General features: G+C 37.9%; 1 protein-coding gene and 1 long non-coding RNA gene across 3 annotated transcripts in view; both read left to right on the forward strand.

Moving 5' to 3' along the window:
• The window catches only part of PTPRC (protein tyrosine phosphatase receptor type C), a 120638-nt gene that overhangs the window by 19047 nt on the left and 76802 nt on the right, over nucleotides 1-24789 (forward strand). The window lies entirely within an intron of this gene.
• LOC145713351 (uncharacterized) lies at nucleotides 1614-24131 on the forward strand. Its single transcript, XR_014136438.1, has 2 exons — nucleotides 1614-9037; nucleotides 9440-24131. It is a non-coding gene; the product is annotated as an uncharacterized LOC145713351 (long non-coding RNA).

Raw genomic sequence — 24789 nt, forward strand, 5'->3', positions numbered from 1 at the left:
TACTGCGTTTCTTCACTTCCCTCTTTTCAGCTGCCCTCTATCCATTCAGAATTGTTGCTCATGTTTTAACATCCCTGTCCTCATCCTGAGTGAATTGTTTTAGGTTTCTTGTTGCCATTGGCTACCTCTGTACCCCATAAAATATACATTGGTGGCATCTCTTCCATAATTATACAGAAATAGTCTAATTATGGTTATCCATGAATGTGGTAAATTGAGCTGTAGCCACATAACCAGCTTTGTGGAACAGCACAGTTGTGTTTTGTTTGTTTGTTTGTTTTTTGGGTTTTTTTTTTTAACTTTCCCAGAGAAGAGGTGTGAAGTCACGTAGATTGCCATCCCACATGCCCACAGGGGTATTTTTCAGATCCCTGTCTCACTGGAAAGCCCTTTCTTATTTACCTTTCAGTTTCTCTGTACAATGTTGCAATCTCCGCTGACGAGGAACTTTTCCTTATTTGCTTCTGTATCATCAGTGCCTGACATTGCACAGTAGCCTTTAAACATAGATTTGATTAATTAATAAAAAAATGAATGAATGGTTGGACCCCTATAAGTCTTTGAGATAACTCGGTATCATGGGAATATTTTAGACTGTTTTGAATAGATAGACTGATACTGATGACTGATATTCTGATAGAATAATAGTAAACTACTGAATTTGGGTATTATTTTATCATGTTACTTTCTTTTTTTAAAGTTCATTTATTTTGAGAGACAGAGGGAATAAGCACACACATGAGCAGGGGAGGGGCAGAAAGGGAGAGAGAGAGAGAGAGAGAGAGAGAGAGAGAGAGAGAGAGAGAGCGCCCCAAGCAGACTGGACACTGTCAGGACAGAGCCTGACATGGGGCTCGATCCCATGAACCATGAGATCATGACCTGAGACGAAATCAACAGCTAGACCGAGCCACCCAGGTGCCCCTATGTTACTTTCTTACATAAGGAGGGTATAAAATAAGGCAATATGTGGATAGCTGTACTCATGAAAGAAATACAATACATAAATATTTTCCTTCTTTGAGACAGAATCTCTAGTATATGAAAAAAAATTTCTTCTGTGTGAAGTGGTATATGTCATGCAACTTTTTGCTTGACCTTTTATGGATGAAGGTAACACATTTTCTATGTGTCTTCCACCCTTTCCTGTCCCTCTCACCCCCAAAAAGGTGGTTAACACTTCAGTATTTGGAATACTAAATGGAACATATCTCTCTGTCTCTCTGTGACACACACACACACACAAATATATATACACGACTAGACTTAATGGAATTTATCTTCTCTACTTATACCAGTTTCTGGAAAATTATGATAATCAGGGCCTCCTGTGAAGACTTTAGAGAGACAAGCACAGTTTTCTGGCTGTTTCACATAATAATCAGAAAAGAAACCCAATTCTCCCTTCCCTTTGGAGTAAAAGTCTCTAGAAGAAAAAGTACTTTTTGTCCAACCATTGGAGAGTGGTAAGTTGAGTACATGACACAATCGTCCCTGACAGAAGCATGTAGCAAATGCCTGCACTGGCAGGCAGCAATCTGCCTTCGTGGTAAATGACAGAAACAATTTTCTTCCAGACAAGATGTTTCAAAATGAACATTTTAAAAAAAATGAAGGAGCAAGTTATTTCATGGAAAATAAACACTTTTGGAGATGTGACATTATATTTCATGAAGGTTAGAAACTCAGAAGCTGCTTAAGATGGCCCCGTGACCCCTGGGCATAGGGTCATATCCACATCGAGGCCTCAGTTTCTAAGACGGTAGCAGCTTCTTCCTATTCTGCCCTCTGCCTTGTTCTCTTTCTTGTTCTCTTTCTTTCTCTGGATACGTACTGTGCCATCGTAATCATTTGCTTATTTTGTAGAAAAGACAGACACCTGTCCTACAAGTATTCGACACATGTATCACTCTACGCCAGGGCACAGAATATAAAGAGGTGGTTAAGACGTGTGCCCTTCTCCGTGAGGAAGGAGGTGTTCCATTGTGGAGAAATGGAGGGGGCCCTTGCTTCCTCTGAGGCCACCATAAGTGGAGATTATCTGAAAAAAATGGACAATGTATATTTGACGACCGAACCAAATTGGGCCTCAAGGATATTCTACTTAATTTTTCTGTGCAACTAGTTCATTAGTTTGTAGTCAAAGAAGACTATTTTGGCAGTTTTTTTCCTGAAAATGCATATGATTATACAGAAACCTTCATCTATAGCTATATGACCATTTGGTTAAGATCAGGTCCTAGACCTGGAATTTCTGTGTCAAAGACCAGGAACATTTGAAGTCTCTTCGTGCATTTTTATAAGCAGCTCGTCAGAAAAAATTTCTTGCTCAGCTCTCCCCGGCAACGTATGAGTTTCCTTTTGCACACATTTGCTGGAGTTTAATTTCCTCATTTGAAAACATATGTTAATTTTATAAGTACAACTGGTAATTCTTAAAATTTCTATTTTGCATTTAATTTGATTTCTCTTATTCTTTTCGTCTGTATATCATCATTTGCATCGCTTCTTCTGTGACTTGCATTCATATGGTTTGCATGCTTATCTTTCACGCAGCTGTGTTTAAATTTGTATCCCAATTTATATGGAAGAGGAGAGGAATAGATGTATTCCGAGTTGATGCAAATGTTAGAACCAGGACCATAAGTAGAAGTTACTAGGTTGTCGGCTGTGGCCTATCTAGAGGAGGATGTGCTTCTGTCTATTTTCCATTCTGAAAAACACTTAACTATTAGTTTCTGGAATGTTTAAGGTATACTTGGGGGGCCATCATGGAAATCAGTGTTCATCCTCCCAGGAGGAGATCCCCGTTATAAATTCTGGGTGACTTTGAACCGCGTTATCTTCTTCAAAGAACCTACCAGCAGCACAGCGATTCAAAGTGAACATTATCTTGCACTCTTCACTTTTTTGCTTCACCCCAAAACTTCCACCCCTAACCACATGCCTATCTACCAACTTTCACAGCAGCCTTATGAGAACAATGTTCTCAGTAAGCTCCTTTCTCAATTCCTTTTGGAGGGGCATTGTACAATCTGAATCGAAAGAAACCTTAGAGGCCATTAAGGTCAATGTATGTAATCCATTTTACCACAAACCCTCAGTGTTTGAACATATTCTAAAGCCTCTTTTTTTAAATGAAAAGCCTAGTTTAATGGTGAATCCCTCAAATTATTTGAAATTGGTGCTTTCTAAATCTCCTATAGCTGATACTGGTGGTTCTCAAACATTTTAACCTCAGTATGCTTTAAATGGTCTTAGAAAGAAAATAAGCTCCACTTTTAAACATAATTATATGCCGTGAAGAAATATATTTTCTTGATTTGGATTATATGTATATTTGCCACAATGAATATTAAAACTGAAAATGTAAAGATATTTATTTACTGCTAATTTAATAATAATTATAAAGCCAATACATGTTAATATAAATAGCATATTTTTATAAAAGATAATGACATATTACAGAACAAAGATTTAATAAGAATAGTGGCACTGTTATACATTTTTTACAAATCTCTTTAATGTCTGCCTTAGTAGAAGGTATCCAGATTTCCATATCTGCTTTTACACTCTATCTGTTGAAATGTTATATGCCATATAACCGCTGAAAGCATCTATTTCTACTAGTAAGAGAAAAAAATAGGCAAATAATATCTTAGTATTATTATAAAAATAATTTGACTCTGAAGGCGCCTTGAAAGCTTCTTGGGGACCCCCCTTGTGTCTCCGGAACACGCTTTGAGAACCAGTGACTTAAACCAATTGGATAAAATTCTTTCCCTCACAGCTGCATATACTTTCTTCCATATAATAATATTTTCAGTATTCAAATGTATTTCTTGTATTCTAACACATTTCCTCTTAGAAAAAGATAGCCTGCATTTTCATTTCAGTTTTCTATATTTGGCATGCTATATGACGTCCCTCCCTACCTCCTGCCCTCGGGTTAACCTCTTCTGAATACTTCTGGAATTCAGCTGCATTCTTAATGCGTGTTACCCTAGAGTGAGCACAGAAATTCAGGAACCTGGGACCTTGACTCAACAAACATACATATTCCAAAAAATGGCTATGGAGAGGCTACCCTGTCCATCGGGTTAGCCAACTTTTTATATCGTACAAAACACTAGCAATCTCAGAGTCAAACCTAACCAGGTTCAAGTAAAGTTTCCTCCATACTGTACTGGTTATTTTAATAATAATATCAGTAAGTGTAGTCATTAAAGTTGCAGACACACAGGGGTACCTGTGTGGCTGAGTCGGTTAAGCGTCCGACTTTGGCTCAGGTCATGATCTCGCGGTTGGTGGGTTCGAGGCCTGCATCAGGCTCTTGTGCTGACAGTTCAGAGCTTGGGACCTGTTTCAGATTCTTTGTCTCCCTCTCTCTCTGCCCCTCCCCTGCTCGTGCTCTTTCTCTGTCTCAAAAATAAATGAACATTAAAAAAAATTAAAATTATAGACAGACAATAGTCAGTATTTGGAAAGTGCTAGATGTTGTGATTAAGGCAATATATTCAATCACTCACCTAAATCTTACAATAATCCTGTGTGTACATATATTTATTACCCACATTTTACAGATAAAGAATGTGAGGTACAGATAAATTAGATAAATTGTTTACGATTACATAGCTAATAGGACACAGAGCCAGGATTTGATTCCAAACAGCTCAATCCCAGAGTCATTTCGATTAGGAATTTTCTGGGAGCCGTGTGTTTAGATAAGTATATAAAAATATAAACATAAGCCTAGGTTAGTATAAACAGAAATATTGATATTTATTTTAAAACTAGGATGTCATACGTAGGAGCGGTTTATTTGGTAGCAATGAGAGAAATGGAAAAGGATGGAGAGACAGAGAAGAAAGAAAAAAGTAATTATGAGGATTGAAAAAAACCCAAACTAATTCTCTCTTTATGCCGGATACTCTTGTCTTTTTTTTCGGCTTTAAATCCACAGTAACTTTCCACACACTGACCAGTTTTACTCTGTCCTTTTTGAGGACAGCCTTCCAGATACTACAGACATTCTTAGCTATTTGACAGCTACATTTGTGTTCTTTTAACATACCTGCCTCTGCAACTGTCTCATCTAGATGTTTTCACAGGAATTATGAAAATTGTGGTTTCTCCCTTAACTTTGAGGACTTTATATAGCAGGCTCCCGTTCTGGACTACACATTCCCTTTGTGCAGTTGCTGTAACTACGCCCTGTGTCCATTGTGCAAATGTGAGAGAGGGGCGCAGAATTACCATGGTCCTAGCCAGAACATGAACCCCTTTGCCTTAGGAGAAATGAAGCAGCTGTGTTTTACTTCCCAGGTCTCTGCACCTAGGAAATGCAACAGACTCCTGAGTCTGTGATCAGTCTATTGTTGAATGAAGACATTCTCCCAACACAATTGCACTGCAGGCAGGATGGAATTTACGACTACTTCTTCTATGTAATTCTGAATTCCCTAGACCTGAGCCCTGCTGAGTACACCTGCTCTCCTCTACACCTTGCTGAATTTCATTCTTTTCAGCCCATTAACGGAGCAAACCCAAGCTGGGAGTGGTAACAATTTGAATAATAATGGTCTTTAACTTTTTATCTTTCTTTAAAAAATAGAATTCTGAGAACACTTTTAGCCATAAGGCTCTTCTATCCAATTAAATAAGCTTAAACTTCTTGTGAAGTGTAAAAGGGCACAGGTAGGTTTGTGGAAGTCGAAGGAAATAATCCCGGGTCGGAACGATCTGAGGTACTGGCAACCTTCTGGAATCAGTCAATGGAAACTTCACTTAGAAGCTTACTTAGTCTGGGGCACCTGGGTAACTCAGTAGATTGAGCGTCAGATTTCGGCTCAGGTCATGGTCTTGGGGTTCTTGGGTTCGAGCCCCACATAGGGTTTGCTGCTGTCAGTGTGGACCCCGCTCCTTATCTTCTGTCTCCATTTCTCTCTGTCCTCTGCCAGCACTCTCTCTCTCATAAGCAAATAAAACATTAAAAATTTTTAAAAAATAGGGGCGCCTGGGTGGCTCAGTCGGTTAAGCATCCAGCTTAACTTCGGCTCAGCTCATGATCTTGCTGTTCATGGGTTCGAGCCCCGGGTCTGGCTCTGTGCTGACAGCTCAGAGCCTGGAGCCTGCTTCAGCTTCTGTGCCTCCCTCTCTCTCTGTCCCTCCCCCGCTTGTGCTCTGTCTCTCTCTCAAAAACAAATAAGAACATTTAAAAAATTTAAAAAAAAAATTAAAACAATAGAGAAGCCTACTTAGTCTAACAGATAATGCCCAGCCCTGGACACCGGAGACCTGTAGCCTTCCTCCAAACGCAGAACTGACCTGGTGGGTCTTTGTATATTATTTTTTATTTTTTTACTTTTTTAAGATTGTGGATTTTAATAACTAGACTTCTTGGAGTTAACTTGTCGCTCCACCACTTATTATATTTCTTTGGGAAAGTTGTTTAACCTCTATGCTTCAGTTTCCTATCAGTAAATGGTGGTACTTTGAGTATCTACTTTACAGGTATTAAAGAATAAATGATCGGCACATAGGAAGTATTAAATATGTGTCAGTAACTATTATGAGCTTTATTGTGCTATCATTCTTTTCATTATTATTCCTTTTTGCATGACACCATGTTACATGTCTACAACAGAATTGGAGAACACAAACAAAATAACTTTCTAACGTTAATAACAGCAATAAACACTTCCAATGCTTTGGAACTAAACCTCCCTCCCCCCCCCCCCCAACCCTCGCCACATGCCTTTAAGATCACCTAAAGAGTGGTATATCAAATAGTAAGATTATATGGGGGTGAAGAAGAAGGAAATAATATTAATTAAGGCAGTGTCTACTATAACTTTCATACTTCCAGATAAACTTATATGTTTTAAGAAAATTGTTCTGTGGAAAATTGAAGTGCGAGTGTGGGTGTTCATTCTGTTTCTCTCCGACAGTGCTTGTGGGCCTCTGTGAGAAATAAGGAACAGACCATCTTCCCACATTTTAAAGGGAAATGTATAAAAATGGGAAAATGCTTCTTCAAAGCGGCTGTTTGACATGAATTCTGCTGTAGCTATGAAGTGTTTTGACAGCGAAAATAAATAAATAAATAAATAAAAATTATTTGGCTGGCAAGAAATGATTTAAAGTTGCTATGTGTGTAGAAAAACCAAGTGCCTATCTGTATTTCTGAGAACTGGTTTCAGAGCACATGATCTTTCCTTGTACCCGTATAACTATCTCATTGTAGAAACAATTTCCCTACAGAAAACAACTGCTTTTTTCTCTTTGTCAACGAAGAATTTTTAATAGTCATGTTACTCGATGACAACATCAAGTAGAATGGCTTTAATGATATTTAAGTGAATGCTTTTTGAAAGTTTAGAAAATTCCAACTCAGAAAAGCCGTGAGCTATTTTCTGTCTTTGTCTCAGGAGTTTATTTCAGGCTTGTGTATGTGAAGCTGTGGAACAGGCTGTTCAGAAAAGAACACAAAATCTCCCTTCTGAGGCTAACTTGACCCTGAGGGTTGCCAGATTACAAGTCAAGGACTTACCGTCCCACCACCCTGGCCCCTCTCCTCATGTTCCTTCTATTTCTAACACTGGATGAGATGGTTGAGTAGCTCTTTCCTTTTGACCTTGTGATACTCACCTATCAACAGCGGTTTATGATAACTAGAAGAAAAGTATGATCTTTACCCTCTCGAGGCTGATGTTCTGGGAGATCTATCATGAAAAATTCATGTCTCCCCATTTGGAAAAGAATCTTTTAAATCTGAATGGAATTAGAGCCAGGACAAGGGGCACCATTTTGGAGTATTCCTGTAGCCTTTCATAGCAGTTTAATAAATCCCTTGAATATATTTCATAAGGAAATACATTCTATTATCTATTATAATTCGGATGGGTATGTTTTGACATCAGAATAGGCCCAAGTAGTCAAATAAGTCATTAGTAGAGTGAGAGCCAGGTGGAGGCAAAGACAGTAAGCCATGCAATGAGCAGCCAAGTCCCCAAAGTACATGCAGAGACATTCTGCAGTGGCTGTCTCTCATGACAGTTTGACCCAGATTCCCACCTCAAGGTAACTCGGGTGACTGTAATGATATTTTCATCATCTCTCCGAGAACTTATGTGTCTCCAAGAATAAGAAAACTCTGAACCTGGTTCATGTGTCCCTCTTCCTTGGTTCCTTACCCTCTGATCAATAAACACAGTAGAAACGTTCAAGTATGTTCAATGTAGTGCATGGCAATAAATACCATGGCACAGACTGAGAATCCTATTTTGCAAAGTGTTGAAGTGTTGGAAAATGCATTCTGATTGGCACATGAAGGATAAAATGAGAATATGGAGACATATGAGTGAATCTCTTCCTAGACCTGGGAAGAAAGCTCCAGTACATGCAGTGTTTCTATCGCCATTAGTTTATCTACAAAGGGCAGCTCCTTATCCCTCAGTCTGTTCAAATATTCACACTGAAAGATGTAGGGAGAGTTGTGGACATCTACTCACAGACGTTTGGACAAGAGGAGGCAAACGTGTGTCTGGAGTAGTATGTTTTTTCGCTTGAGTAAGAAGGGGAGGTCAGGAACAGGGAAAAGACTCTTTTGGTGATCATGGTGGCCCCAAAACAGATTCTTTGGATGTAGCAGATCTTTTCAGGGCCATTTTTTTTTAAAGAAACTGTTAGTAAGACTGTTCTATTTTATAAAGAAAAGGAAATAATTAAAGCATTTGCTAAACATGTCTAGATGCTGAAGTAAATGTAAAACTAAAAGTTATTCTAATCTAAGAAACTTAGTTTGAGAGATGATATAAGAGCAGGTTTTACATATGCAGAGGTCTGTACCAGAGATGGGAGTGGACAGATTTTATCCAGTCTTAGCAAGATCAGACACAGAAGTTAACACCATGATATATTCGAAGAGCAAAAGTGATCTCAATTAACATAATACTATTTTCAAGGTAGACTCTCAACATTTCTACTTTTAAAAATAGTAGATTTATTTTTATTTATCTTAGAAGTTAAATACAGTGTTGCTCAAAAACGGATGACTACAAGAAAACTCAGTCATAATCCTGTGGGTTACTGCATCAGTCAACTTTGTATTCATTTTACAAGCAAAATAAAATATAATTACTAGTGGTTTAAACAGAGAGGAGCTACACAACTAGAGATCTAGAAGAATTTAATCCATGGCTGGCAGAAAGATATTAGGAAGACTTAAGCAACCCCATCTCTTGTCATGTTTCTTTTCTACCATCCTGTTATATAGGCTTTTGTCCTCATGCTTGCCATCTCGTGTCTCTTGATGGCTGCTGTGCATCCACACCTTTCATCTACATTCCAGGCAAGAAGAAAGAGAAGGACTAGGTAGCAAGATATCTTTCCTAATGAGCTTCTGCCTCTTTATTCAGGGATGAAAACCTTCTTCCAGAGACTTTGTGTACGCTTATTGGCCAGAAATACATCATTTGGCCATCCATTGCTATAAAGGGTGAGAACAAAGCATTGAGAAAGAAAATGTTAGCTTCCCAGACTCTGTTGTAGAACTAGACAAAAAAGAATGGGCTTATGAATAGCTTTTGAGTATTTCTCGTTGTCTGTTAGTTGCTACAGCTAGTGGTCACTGCATGTGATTGAATCTATAGTAGGGCCATTTTATTAGACAAGCTTCGTAATGCCCAAAGATCAAAGAACAACAGTAAGCTTGCCTCAGATGGGAACAGTTCTATCTTACAATTAGTGGTGAGGTAAGATCCCAACTTCTTCAGCCAAATGAATTTGGAAAGCCAAGATTTTGGTTTGCTTGTAATGACTCCATCAGTCATCAGTCATTACTGAGTCTGTCAGTAATGATGGATGCACAACAGAAAGTGGGGGCATTTATCCATTCATTCAGTCATTCCAGATGTGGTATTGAATTCTTACTAATTGCAAAGCAGTGAGCTCGACACTGGGAAGAGGACAGAGAAGTCACAGTATCTGCCTTGAAAATATGTTTCTTCTATTTGTTGGACAACACACACACACGCACACACACACACACACACATGCAGGTATGCAAACCAACAATTCACAACATGCCATAGAAATACAGAAGAAAGATATCAATGAAAACTGGAATGTTCAGAGAAATATTCAAGTAATTGATGGAATTTAAATCATAAGATTTGCATAAATAGTCGCTGTGTCACAAGAATTCTAGGCAGTACACAGGATGAGAAAATATGGTAATAAAAACAAACACAAGACAGAGTGAGTGAGCTGGTACTATATTTGCTTGCAGAGTAAAGGAAGAAATGTTAGAAAATTACTCAGGGATTTAGCTTGGAGATAACTCTAGACACAGACAACAGAATTAAAATGGGCTCTCATAACAGTGAAATATTAATTGTGGCATGGTCAGCACGGCCTTACAGAAGCAGACACTGGACAAAGAACAGAAATGGAGAGAGTGCAGCCATATGACTACCTGGGGGAAGAGGATTCCCGGTACCCAAATCAAATGTAAAAACACAATGTGATGAGTTTTATATAAACATATCCATAGAGTGACATGGTACCATAATACAGTGTCATCTAACTTTGTATTTTATTTTATTTTATTTTATTTTATTTTACTTAGGATCTTAAACACCATATAGGAATTAGCTAGATAAAGAAGACAAGGGAGGGCATAACACACTGAAGAAATAGAAGTCGTTGAGGCATCTGAAGTATGAACTTGTATACAAACTGAGTGCTTCAATTTTGCCAAGCACCTTCCATACCACTACTAAGAATGGGCAGTATTTAGAAAAAAGGAAGTAAGGGGACCTAAGGACTTAGAAAAGGGCCCTTGCTTTTGATAAGCAAATACCAAGTGAGGATAATAATCTCAATTGCATGGTTTGGAGGAAAGACAAATGATCAAGGTTAAGATGAGAATGGGTGAGAAGGCATTAGGCAGATTCCGTAACAGGAAAAGTGATTCTCAAAGGGAAGAAAGAGCACCATAGCAGCACTAAAATGTACTCTAGGAAAAATCAAAGATTCTTCCAGATTAGGTGGGAAGTATACGTTTAAGAGCAGAAGTAGAGGAGCAGAGAAAACTAAGCCTGTAAATTGGATACACATGGAGTCATAGAGATATCAGGGTCCAAAGGGCATAGGTAGATGTTCTAGCCTTTCAGAACTGAGGAATCCATTTCTCCTAATGGAAGAATTGGAGCCTTATGGTGAACAGATTTATACTGAAGGGAGATGAAGAGAACTTAACAAAACCCTGCCATTCATTCAGAATGCGAGTGGCAACAAGACCACGGGAAGGCTATGAAACATTTAGCTAGAAGGTATTTTCAAATGTTCATTGGGTGACATGTGACAGAGTCTGAAACATGTGGAAATGATGATGTGTGGTCATTGCTGGTGACCTACAAAGAAACCATTTTATATGGTTCAGCCTAATGGGAATAGTTTCAAAGGAATGACTTCTGCACAAATAACATGGTTGAAATAGTACCCACAACTATCACATTGGGCAAAAATTACAAAGAAATAGCTAAGTGTTTGCATAGTAACCACACACACACACACACAAAATGAACATGCTTATTTTCAGAATTCAAATTGTGGTAGATTTTAGAGTATGTTTGGAAATGACTAATTCTTAGCGTTGTTTCCTCTGCCGCCAGATTCCTATGTAAGGTTCTTTATCTCTGACGGGTCATGCTCGCATTGGCTGCCTGCCAGCTTTTTCTGGCGCTCACACCCACCCACCTGCACCCAACATCCTCCTTTTATGCTTTTCTGCTTTTCTTGCTTGCTACTACCTACTCGGCTGTGGACTCATAAAACTAGGTTTTTAAGACGCCTCGCATGTCTTCATTCTTCACTTTCATAAGTCTTCAATAATACATCTAGCAAATTGTTAAATGAATTGCTCTTAGTTCATGAAGATGCCCATTGCTTGTGGGTATGTGTGTGCTCACAGAGAAAATGATATCACATTTGTTTTTAACCATAACCAGAAGCTGTTATATGCTTGGAAAAAAATTAACTTCTCTGATTCTCTAAGAAATAATTCCATGCTAGGGGCGCCTGGGTGGCTCAGTCGGTTGAGCGTCCGACTTGGGCTCTGGTCATGATCTCGTGGTCCGTGAGTTCGAGCCCTGTGTTGGGCTCTGTGCTGACAGCTCGGAGATGGAGCTGTTTCAGATTCTGTGTCTCCCTCTCTCTCTCTGACCCTCCCCCATTCATGCTCTGTCTCTCTCTGTCTCAAAAATAAATAAACGTTAAAAAAATTTTTTAAAAAGAAATAATTTGATGGCTTAGAAACTACCTATGGATTTCATTTATGTAGAAGTGGGAAGGTAATGGAGTTATTTGATCAAGATTTTCAAATCATAAAGTCTGAGACATAAATTGACTTACTGCTTTTGAAAGAAATTATGTAATTAGATTTAAAGGTTAAACATTAAAAAATATGTTCTCCTCCATTTGTAAAGTTTAAACTTTAACTTTTGTTAAACACCCTACTGCTGAATCCTATGGAAACCGAAGATATGGTGCATCCTTGACTTGCCTATTCTGTTAGAAACAGAGCCAGCCTCTAATCCAGGGCTCCAGAGTCCCCTTTTGCCCCAAGCAAATGAAAAACCTATCTTGTACAATGACATACAATTGGGGAATTTTTAAAACTCAAGTTGTATTTTAACCGAACTAATAAGCTAGTCTTTGAGCTGAAAAGTCCAATGAACAATAGAGTCATTTTTTCCAAACTATACTTTCTTCTTCTCCATTCTTATCATTCACTGCTTTCTTCACATTCTTATCATCCTGAAAATTACATTTGAAAAGAGCATAAATTTAAATCGGATATTTCTTTGACCTCACTCAAAAGACCTTAGTAAAGAAGAATTAAGATATGTTCCCCTTTTATTTTTCTATTATGAGCATCTTAATTCAGAACTGTAAGAACAAGTGCTGTTTTTTCATGCTAAAGGAACTCAGAAGTAATATTATTAGCTTCTGCTTTGAATTTACTTTTTTTATGCATCTCAGAAGTTTTGACAGTGATACAGACATTTTATAAATTAGGTCATGAGTGAAATACACCCCTGGCATAGCTCAGCTAGAGTCCACATGACAGACTCAGCCTTAAATACTAAATATAAATGTTTCTATTGTTGATTTTCTTTAGCATTTTAAAGGAAAGACAGTGGAAGACAAAATCTCCATGACAACATTTTTATAATAATTTATTATTGTTATACAACCCTACTAGGTATAAAGCTTCTTAAATATGAAACCTGATCAGATTGGAGTTGAAAGATTGGCAATAAAAAGAAACTACACTGAAGGAATACATAGAAAACAGGATGCAAGATAATTTTGGACCCATCCAGTACTTAACATTAAAACAAAGACTTAAAAAAAAATGTAAAGAAACTTCCTGATGAATTTATTACATACTAAAAACATTAGGGAATTTCCTTAAAGTTTTTTCTAAGTGTTTTAATTTTACATTACATTTGTTAGATCTAAAGCTTTACTTCCTTAGACCCCAAAACAATTTACAAATAGAATTATCAAAACACAATTTTGAGAGAATTGCAATGAGTACAAGTTCACCCAACATGGGGCTAGAACTTATGGCCCTGAGATCAAGAGTCGCACGTGCCCTGACAACTGAGCCAGCCAGCTGGCACCCCTCCTTCACAGAGCTTTTAAAGTTTCTCTTTTTCTTTCTTTCTTTCTTTCTTTCTTTCTTTCTTTCTTTCTCTTTCCTTCCTTCTTTCTTTCCTTCTTTCTTTTTTTTTTCCAGCCTCACAGTCTACACTCTCTCACTTCCTATTCACTTACCAACCTATTACTTTCTGGCTTTTTCTCCCAGCATGCCACTGAAAGTACATACATGCATACACTAGTATCACTGTCCCTGTTCCCAAGGTTCTAAAACATTAAATCCAATGGGCCAAGCTTGAGTGTTTACTTGCTTCACCTCTCAGAGACATTGGAAATTATTGACAATTTCTTTCTTTTTGAAACTCTTTCCTCCCCTGGTTTCCATAAAACTTAAAACCACCTTTTCTGGGTTTTCTTATTCATCTCGGTACTCTGGCTCCTCTCTCTCTGATAGCTCCTTAAACGTTGGCATTTGTATCTCCTGGGTGATACCACTCACTCCCATTGCTTAATTTGTCTTCTATTAAGTGGTGACTTCCACATGGGTATCTTTAGCTTTCCTGTCTCTTCTGTATTGAAGGCCCATTTGTCCAACTGGGTACTAGGCATTTTCAATGGTATCTCATTGGTATTTCAAAGACAACATTAACAAAACTGAACTCAAAATATTTTTCCATTCACCTGCTTTATTCTCATTTTTCCTATACCAGTGAATTCTATCAGCTTCTACACTATTGCCCAAGCCAGAAACTTAGGACCTATTCTGAATTTCTTCATATCTCTTGAAATATTCACTTCTGTCCACCTCCTTTGCCACCGCCTTACTCCAGAGCACTTTGCTTCCTACAGTAGCCTCTGAGATTGCTATCCCTCACACCTCTGTGTTTTCTAACTAATGGAAGCTTCATTTTTTTTAAAATAAACTTATTTTGTATTTATTTAATTACTTAGCTACTTATGCCTTTCTATGTGACTTGAAGTTCAATCAGATTTTGCTATTTCTGTGTGACCTCGACTTAGGTCTTGATTGGTCAACATGAATCATGGTGACTATATTCTCTTTGACAGTGATGCAATTTAGACCAGTAAAACAAAAAGGGGGTTGGGGGAAACTGTCCTTAGTTGCTTTTAAAAAAAATGTTTATTTATTTTTGAGAAAGAGAGAGAGAGAGAGGCAGAGAAAGAGGGAGACAGAGAATCCCAAGCAGAACCCAGTGCAGGACTCCATCTCATGAACTGTGAGATCATGAGCTGGACCAAAATCGGGAGTCAGACTCTTAACCTGACTGAGTCACCCAGGTGCCCCCTGAGTCACCCAAGTGCCCTCCTTAGTCTTAAAAGGAAACAAAAGGAAAAACGGTTCCTTTCCTGTCTCTGGTTGTTATTTTATGAAAATGTGACACCTAGTCATTTTGAGATCTTCGGGGCAGTTAGGCCCCATACTCTGTGAATGTCAGAGGAAAAATATGGAAGAAACCCAGGTTCTGATAACCATTATTGAACCACTGAATTCATTCCTTTTTGTGAAACAATAAACTCCTTAGTGTGTATTCTGTTTGAAGTATCTTCTTTTTTTTTTTTCTGTTAATTGTGGCCAAAAGTATGTCAACAGCATTTTAAAAACATCTTACAGCCTCCTAACCCATATCCTTATCTGGCATGCCTAAACTCTACCCTGAATACCATGAGTTGGATTACTCCTTGCTCTACAGTAATTTCTGTTGCCTGTGGATAATGTTCAAACTTCTTAGTATATAATAGGATGTCCTTCAGCAGCAGCATCATGTTTCCCTTCCAGAAACACTTCTAGTCCCTTTCTACCTTGCATCTTGCTTTCTAGCCAAGAAGAACTTTTACTTTCTGAAATGTATGAGGTTTTCAGCTCTGGACCACACTGTTCTCTTTCTCTGAAGGATTCATCTTTCCTTCCTGCCTAATTCCTTTTCAAATTAGACATTCATTTTTTTTTTTCAGGGAGTCTTCCATTTTTACCCCAAGAATGGGTTGGGCACTTTCTCTTGGCTTTCATCGCACACTATGCTTACTCTCCCATAGCACTTAGCATCTCACAGTGTGGTTGGTTATAGCCTAGTGGTTGAAAGAATTGACTTTGATCCATATTGTCTCTGCTACTCACAAGCTGAATGATTTTGGACAAGTTATTTGGTATGCCTTATTGTGCTTTCCTCATCTCTTAAATCAGGATGGCCATTATCCATATCTCATATGATTACAATGATTAAGAAGCTAATATATATAGTACATATTTACAGATATTATAGATAACTTAGTATAGTGTTTGATGCATAATAAGAACTATGTATACATTAATTGTTATTATGACTGCATCTATATAATTTGCTATTTTTATTAGCAAGTGAGTTGTTTGAGGCCAAGGATTAGGTGTACCAAATGTGAGGTGAGTGAGGCTGTGAGTTGTTTGAGGCCAAGGATTATCTGTCTAGTAGCTTCAACAATGGTATCTTATATGTAATAGAGATTTGAAAATATTTATTGAGTGAATAAAGAGTAAAGTGTTTGTTTTAAATAAATGAAAAGACATTATTTTTTATTGTTTCCATGATGGAGGCAAAACCCCTTTTCACACCCTTAGCTTGTTCACAAAAATGAAAGAGTTAATTTTTATCACTCTTGCAGTATTGTTCAGGCAAGCAATCTTTTGGGAAAATAAACAAAGTATGATGAATGATTACCAAATAATATACTCTCAGAGTGAAAAAATATTTCCCCAGGAATACTGTAAAATACATACATACATACACACTTGCTAGTATTTTTTCTTTCTTTCTTTCTTTCTTTCTTTCTTTCTTTCTTTCTCCTTTATCTCTTTCTCTCTTTCTAAAGCCTCACACACATGAGGCTTAAACTCATCAAGATTAGGATGCTCTACCAACTGAGCCAGCCAGACACCCCTACTTGCTGGTACTTTTTAAAGGGCAAACTCAAATTTAAGGATTCTGAAGTCATGAGATGCCCACAATATACTTCTGTCCACATATTGTCTTAATTAAATGATTTTTATGCTCTGGGTAAATCATGTATTAACATGGGGGCAAAACCCCTAAAAACAAGCTTCTTTCATAGATCAGTAAACTTCTGTGTTTTCATTTGGTACACCATAAGGTAGCAAACAAATTTTTTTTGAGAAACCAATTTTGTTTAAACACTTTCAACCTAATCTGGATTTATCTTCTTAAACCAAAGACCCTTTTCCCCCTGCTATTCCTTATTCCTTCTGGACAGTAGAAATGACATTGCCTCTTTGGCCTAAAGACCATATCCTTTTTTTTACGGGCACTGGAGCAGCATCTCATGTTTATTGCCATTTCGGATTTAGATAATGAAATCCTACAGACATCCACAGAAAGTTGTGAGTGAATTTTCAATAAAGACGTTTAAGAATGAACTCAAAATTAGTGAATAGGGATTTTTTCTTTCTTGTATTTTTTTTTTTTTTTGTATTGGAGGATAACTAACACCCAATGTTACATTAGTTTCGGGTGTACAATATGCTGATTCGAAAGTTCTATACATTCATCGGTACTCTCCACCATAGGTATAGTCACCACCTGTCACCAAACAGCTTTACTTCAGTATTACTGACTATATTCCCTACGCTGTACTTTTTCATCTCTTATTTATTTTATAACTAGAAGTTTGCACCTCTTAATGCCCTTTATCTCTCTCACACATGCCCCCACCCAACTCCCTCTGTAGGGATTTTAGAAAGTAGTTTCACGGTAGGTGGTTAGGTAAGCTTTATTATATCTTTCAGTCATGAAATTTTGATTCCTTAAACATGGCTTGATATATAACATTGTCTTTTTAGGATCGTTACTTATGGCATCTACATTATGACTGTGTGAAGACTGGAGTCACTATTGCAAACATTTATCAGATGTGCAATGAAAATGCCCAATCTCAAAAATATTCTATTTTAAATGAAACGAAAGTTGCTTCATCTTTGTCTGAACTATAGAAACAAAAAATAACCTTTAGTTTAAGAATAATATCAGATTTACCGAAAACTTGAATAGAAAGTTCTCATTTACTTTTTACTCAACTTTCTCTAATGTAAAAATTTCACAAAACATTTGTTAAAACTAAGAAATAATCATTCAGATTTCACCCAGTTTTCCATCAATGTCATTTTTATGCTGTTTCAGCGAATCTAGAGCTCCACTTTGGATTTCTTCCTCCTGTCTCTTTGGCCTTCTCTGATTTGTGACAACTTTCTAGTCTTTCCCTGTTATTCATGAAAACTTGCGAAGAGTTACTAGTCAGATATTTTGTAGAACATCTTTGAATCTGGGTTTTCCTGATGTCCAAATTGAAATGAATTGTGAGGTTCTTTCTTCAACAGAGATGCTAATCTTAAGTAATTTTCAAGAGAATTTTATTAAACTATCATTTTTTTATGACTGGGTAATTTATAGCATTGTCACTAACAGTATACCATTTGAGTTTCTCAATGACACTGACTCGGAGATCTGTTACTCCTGGCCCCCATGTTTTCTACTCAGCTGTATCAGTAGCATAGTTGTTTTTTCTCACTGACATTCCAGTCACTGCCCCTCTGAAATTCACGCGATTGAGCATACATCGTAGATCCCCTTCCACAGATATTAGTGAATTCCTATTTCCTTACAGAAACTTCCAACCCAAATTTGCTATAGTTTTTCTGCAATGAAAACCTCTGCCTATTACTGGGAATGCTTACTACATATCTGATGCTTTACATATCTCTAATCTTTACCACACCACTGCAAGATAGGGATTATCTACCCAGTTTTCAGATAAGAAGGCAAAGCTTACTTTCCGTGACTAATTCTAGCAGTAGTAAGAAGTAGGACCTTTTACCACATTACCATGGACCAGGAGACCATGCACTTTGCCTGTGTGGCCCTCTAGTCCATGGTAATTTTAATATACTGCCTTGCCTCTCCCAGGACATATATTAAAGAAACAGTGATCTTGAAGCGAGAGGGTTGGGACATATGTGGGAGAGATGATCAATATTGGTCAAGGAACGTGCAGAGAGCGGCATGATGCTTCACGAAGGGACAGTGTGTTTAAGCATGTCAGTGTAATATTAGCACATAGTGAGGGCTCCCTATTAGCTATTATCACCATCGTCATCGTTATTATTACTGCCACTATTTCTGCTACTAGGGTGGAGCTCCAGGTGATTTTAAGTATTCTCTCATTTTCCCAGTCCTGCTATTTTATATGCTTCATTAAAAATTTTGTTTTACATTTTTATTCATTTTTGAGAGTGAGAGAGACAGAGCACAAGCGGGAGAGAGGCAGAGAGAGAGGAAGACACAGAATCCGAAGCAGGCCCCAGGCTCTGAGCTGTCAGCACAGAGCCTGACGAGGGGCTCGAACTCACAAACCGTGAGATCATGACCTGAGCCGAAGTCAAACGCTTACTTGACTGAGCCACCCAGGTGCCCCTATATGCTTCGTTTTAAGAGGATGTTGCTCTGGGCTCTGATACTCAATAGGGCAACTGTTCTGACTTATTACAAATGTGTCAGCAAATTATTGAAGCATCCACAAATTAAAGATACTCAATAACATGATCCTTACCTTCTAAAAGAAATTGTTTCTTTTTATTTTCTTTTTTTTTAATGTTTATTTATATATTTTGAGAGAGAGAGAGAGAGAGAGAGAGAGAGAGAGAGAGCATGAGCATGAGCAGAGGAGGGACAGAGAGAGAGGAAGAGAGAGAATCCCAAGCAGGCTCCATCTGGAACTGCCAGGACAGAGCCCCATGTGGGGCTCAGTCTCATGGCTCTTGAGATCATGACCTGAGCTGAAATCAAAAGTTGAACGCTTGACTGACAAGGGTCACCCAGGTGCCCTTCTTTTTATTTTCTTTCGATCATTTTATCAAAACCAATTAAATATAATTTTAAAGAAATTTCTCTTGGACACCTACAATCAGGATTAGTTTTCTAATTACCAACACAATCGGTGCATATTAACAATTTAAACAGAGAAATATGTGAGTTACATGGATAATAATGTTGATAGTTAATAATATTTCATAGTTAATGCTAATATAATGATGTATATGCTCCTAGACTTTGTTCCCCATGCATGCATCAAAGTGTCTGTATTTTGCTTACCAAAAAATTTATTATACCATATATTCTAAAACTACTCCACGAGAATCCACACTCTACTTACAGAGACTGAGCATTGCCACCATTAGTCGGCACAACCCTTTAAGCAAGTGATGAATGGTCATACACCATGTGAATCTCACCTATTTTTGATCTGAAGGCCTGATTTCAAGGGTTTAAAGGAAAAAATGACTCTTAACAAACTGTGTAGTCATCCTTGGAAAATTCTGAATATCTCTCAGTTCTACTCACTTTATGAATATAGTAATTATAGTTTTTGACATGGAATTAATTTTTGTGAGTCACAAACATCTAAATTTTCAAGAGAATGGGGGTGCCTGGGTGGCTCAGTCGGTTATACGTCAGACTTCGGCTCAGGACATGATCTCATGGTCTGTGGCTTTGAGCCCCGGCTCTGTGCTGACAACTCAGAGCCTGGAGACTGTTTCTGATTCTGTGTCTCCCTCTTTCTCTGCCCCTCACCTGTTCCTCTCTCTCTGTCTGTCTCTCTTTCTCTCTCTCTCAAAGTTAAATAAACATTAAAATTTTTTTTTTTAATTTCAAGAGAACATAATTTTGTTGAAGTAGGTAACAGACTATGAAAAAAGTATTTTTGGTACAAAAAAATCCCAAAGCTTTCTCAATAAATGTGCCTCAAATACCTTTACTTCATTATCAACATTTAGCTTTTATTCTTTTAAAAAAGTATATGTCATTGATAATATCCACTAACAACGAGGACCTACTTAATTTTAGCCTCACCTCCCCCTTCATTAGGATCAACTGGAAGAGATCCTCACAAAGAGACAAAATAACACACAGAAGAAGAGAAAAAGAAACTAAATCTATGAACTTTTTATAAGATTTCCCATAAAAATTATTTCAATCCAAATTAGTCTTTGTTTTATGACATGAAATGACATATTGTATCAAGAACCAGATATCTTTGTCATAGACCAGGCATAAACATATTTTTCTATCTCTGTAAATTACATATAAGTTATGAAAATATGTTAAGGAATTGACAATTCAAAAATATGGGGTCCTTTTTTCTGGGGAGGTTTTAATACTATGAAAGGAAAGCAGCTTCCTTCGTGTCTAGCTGTATCCACCAGTGGCTACATTCCTGGATCTGAAATGAGTGGGGTGATTTCTGTTGTTACTGCTGATTCCATTTACAAGGAGAACTAGAGAATATTAGAAGCATTATTCCAGAACTGTGCCAATGACCAGCATCCTATTCCTGCCTCAAAGTCAAGGACTGTACCTCACAACTGAGGCTATGGATGCTATATGAGATTAAAATTTCACCTGAAGTATACAAATAAGTAAAAGAAATGGTTGGAGTAAGAAACAGACCCAGTAATAAGTCATCTGATTTAGGCCAGTATAGGCCCATTCTCCAAATGTTGTTGAGGGACTTATAATTGTTGTGGTTGTTTTTAAACCACTTGATCTAGTCCAACCGGTTTTAATTTCATACGCAGAGCATTGACGTGCTGTATGAAGCTCAAGTTAACACCGCACACACTATGGAGGACCCAAGCCCAGAGGAGTCATGTCCTCAGATTTTAAATGGTGACTATTTTGACATAGGCGTACCATAAGCCTAAGGTGTTCTTTCGACTTTTGGGCATCAATAAGGAGAAAACGTAAACTAAGTAGGAGTCTGAAAAGGGGCCACATCCTTTTCCATCCACCTGTGAGATACTTTTTGTGTATAGTTGTCAAATGTAAGAAACATATGGTAGATCTCTATCAGTCCGTGAAAGGGTTCTGAGGTAATTTGGGGGATGCTTGCAGGAAGCTGGCCCCCGAGATTACAAGGCACAGACACCGCCTGAGCACCTTTGCAAGGGGAACCCTAGGATTCAGAACTTGGGGGATACAGCCATTTCCATTATTGGCATGAAAATAGAATCATAGATGATAGGTCATTGGAAAATTATGTGTTTTTGGAAGTCAAGATCTTTATTGTGACTCAAAAGCCTTTTTATTATTATTATTATTGAAATCCAAGTCAGTTAACATACAGTGTAATAATGGTTTCAGGAGTAGAATTTAGTGATTCATCATTCACATAGAACACCCAGTGCTCATTCCAACAAGTGTGCTTCTTAATGTCCATCACCCATTTAGCCCATCCCCCCACCTCACACCCTCCAGTAACCCTCGGTTTGTTCTCTTTATTTAAGAGTCTCTTATGGTATTTTGTCCTCTCTGTTGTATCTTATTTTCCCTTCCTTTCCCCTATGTTCATCTGTTTTGTTTCTTAAATTCCACAGATAAGTGAAATCATATGATATCTGTCTTTCTCTGACTGACTTATTTCGCTTAGCGTAATACATTCTAGTTCCATCCACGTTGTTGCAAATGGCAAGATTTCATTCTGTTTGATCGCCGAGTGAGCCTTGGTTTTGATAAAACTTCTTTGACGGCTTCCAAAGGATGAGGGAGAGTGGAAAAGGAATATGATAAAATACAGCAATTGAATGTAATAAGCATATTCAAGCAAAGGGGCACACTAAATACTATAATCTGGGAATATAACTCACTTTCTTTTCTTCCTTGATGAGCAAAAATTGCATAATAATAGAGACATTATGCAAAAATCTAGAATTCAAGATAGTAGGCACATATAGATTCTTATCTGACTCATAATTAAAAATAAAATGAAGTTTCGTGTACCACTTATACAAATAGATGGCTCAGTCCCGATACGTTCTTAATATAGTTTTAGATATCACTGGATTCCCGACTGTCATTTGAAAAGTGTCCATTGATGGCCATTCAATGGAGAAGGCAGAGGGAGAGACTGGTGTTAACTGTAATGAACATTTATTTAACACCACCTGTGTGCCTGCTATCCATTTTGTAAAGTCCCCTGCAAGTATTACTCCGTCGAATCCTCTTATCAAACTACACATCCACTAAGTATAATGATCCTATCTCTACGTACAAGGAGGCTAAAACTCCCAAACATCTTTTATCCCACACAAGGCCCTAAGTGGCTGGGCTAGGATCCAAACCCACCTCAGTTTGAGTACAGTGCAAAGCCCAGCTCTTTCCGGGTATAGTTTTGCATTTTGCTCTTCCTTGTGTGACATAAATATAGACATATATGAAAATCTGAAAGTATATGAAAATGCCAAGAGGAAATGCAATACCATCTTATGAAATGAGAAATTACACATGCCACATCTTACAATGAGTTTCAAAATTACATTGCTCAAAGTTTTGTTAACATGGGACCAATAGGCCCAAACAATATTAAGATTAAAACCAAGAATATGTATTATGTATCTTCATAAACTAGTTATTGTGTAGGATACAAGAGATGCTGATTTCAGCAGTGCCCTTAAGAAACCCAAACCGAGTTAAGTCAAATGCCTCCAGGTGGTAATCATGATGATGGATAACAATGATCGCTACCAGTTGTTGGGCTCCTAAGTGAGGAAGTGCTCAGGGCTTACTTCCTTAGTAGGAACTTCACAAACATTGTCTTGTCTTATTTAAAAGCTATAACAACCCTATGAGTAGATATTATAGATTAACTGATGAGGAACCGATGCTCAGAGACAGTATGTCATTTTTCCCCAGGTCACATAGTGAGGGAGCTGCAACCGAGAGATTCAAACTTCTGTGTGTGGTTTCCAAAGTCTATGATCTTAAGTGGAACGCTCTATGAAAGATAGCTAATCACATAAGTCAATTTATGATATGCATCCCTGTGAGTGGCACACGTGGTTATTACTGTAAATATTAGGAGACTTCGGTGGTCTGAGAAGACCAGGACAATGGTCATGAAGTTGGAATTTGAACAGTGTCTTGAAAGGGCTACGACTTAGAGTCAGTAAAAGAAGGAATGGTATTCTGGGCGAAATGTTAAACTGAAAGGGAGAGAGGGGCCATGTGCTGAAACTTGTTGGGTTACAATAAGTTACCTCTGAACTAAATTTCACATGAAAAAAGTGACTTCATTTAAGCACATCGATAACATCATTGGAGAGGCAGGTTGGAGATGGAGTGTGAAGGGCTTTCCACAATGATAGTAAAAATTTTGGAATTAAGCATATTTTAACAGGAAACATATCAGTACATTTAAAAAGTAGACTGATGTGGCAATCTCTAACATGCACGGGGAAGGGAGGGAGGAAGTTGCAGCTTGGAAACTGAGTGTAAAAGTCAAGGAGACAGGGGCACTTGGCTGGCTCAGTTGGTGGAGCATGAGACTACTGATCTCCGGTGGTGAGTTCGAGCCCCAGAATGGGCATAGAGCTCACACACACACACACACACACACACACACAAAGTCAGTGAAATAGAACTACTTGGACTAGGGTCAAACAGTGGAAAGGAAAAGGAAGCACAGACCCCAGGTGTCAAGGACTAGGTTCTAAAGTTCAGAGAATGACGTGAAACGAATGCTCTAAATTCTCTCTTCCTAGGAGGTGGCATTATGCAGTTAGTAGCAAATGCAGGAGCTGTTAATATATTTTTTTAATACTTCCTGTACCATGAAACAATTGTTTTTAGTCAGATTGTGAGATAATTGGTAGAAATACTCAGCTTGATATTACCACTTACCTCTCAGGGCTGAAGTATGCCAGGTAACGCGGCAAGGCAGGAAAATGCTCCTCTCCATTTCTGTGTTTTTGGGCATCACCCCTCATAAGGCTTCAAGTGCGACATTAGGGAAGTCGCTCGACTGATTTACCTTTGTCTGCACGGGATGTGAGGTACACTGTCATCGTGGGAGAGCTGTGCTCCTATGTGATGATATGGGAAATATCCTTGCCTTTTCTCCGGTCCTCTCATAATCTTGAAGTAAAAGGAATGTGAACTCTATTTACAAATAAACAAACACCTGTGTCTTCTTCTCTCTCTCTCTTTTTTTTTTTGTAATCTGTTTTCCTCAAGTTTCATTATGTGACTGATTAATCAACGTTAATTGCTGGCCAAAGAG

This window comes from Panthera onca, chromosome F1, assembly GCF_046562875.1.
Source record: "Panthera onca isolate mPanOnc1 chromosome F1, mPanOnc1 haplotype 2, whole genome shotgun sequence".
In the NCBI taxonomy this organism is placed as follows: domain Eukaryota; kingdom Metazoa; phylum Chordata; class Mammalia; order Carnivora; family Felidae; genus Panthera; species Panthera onca.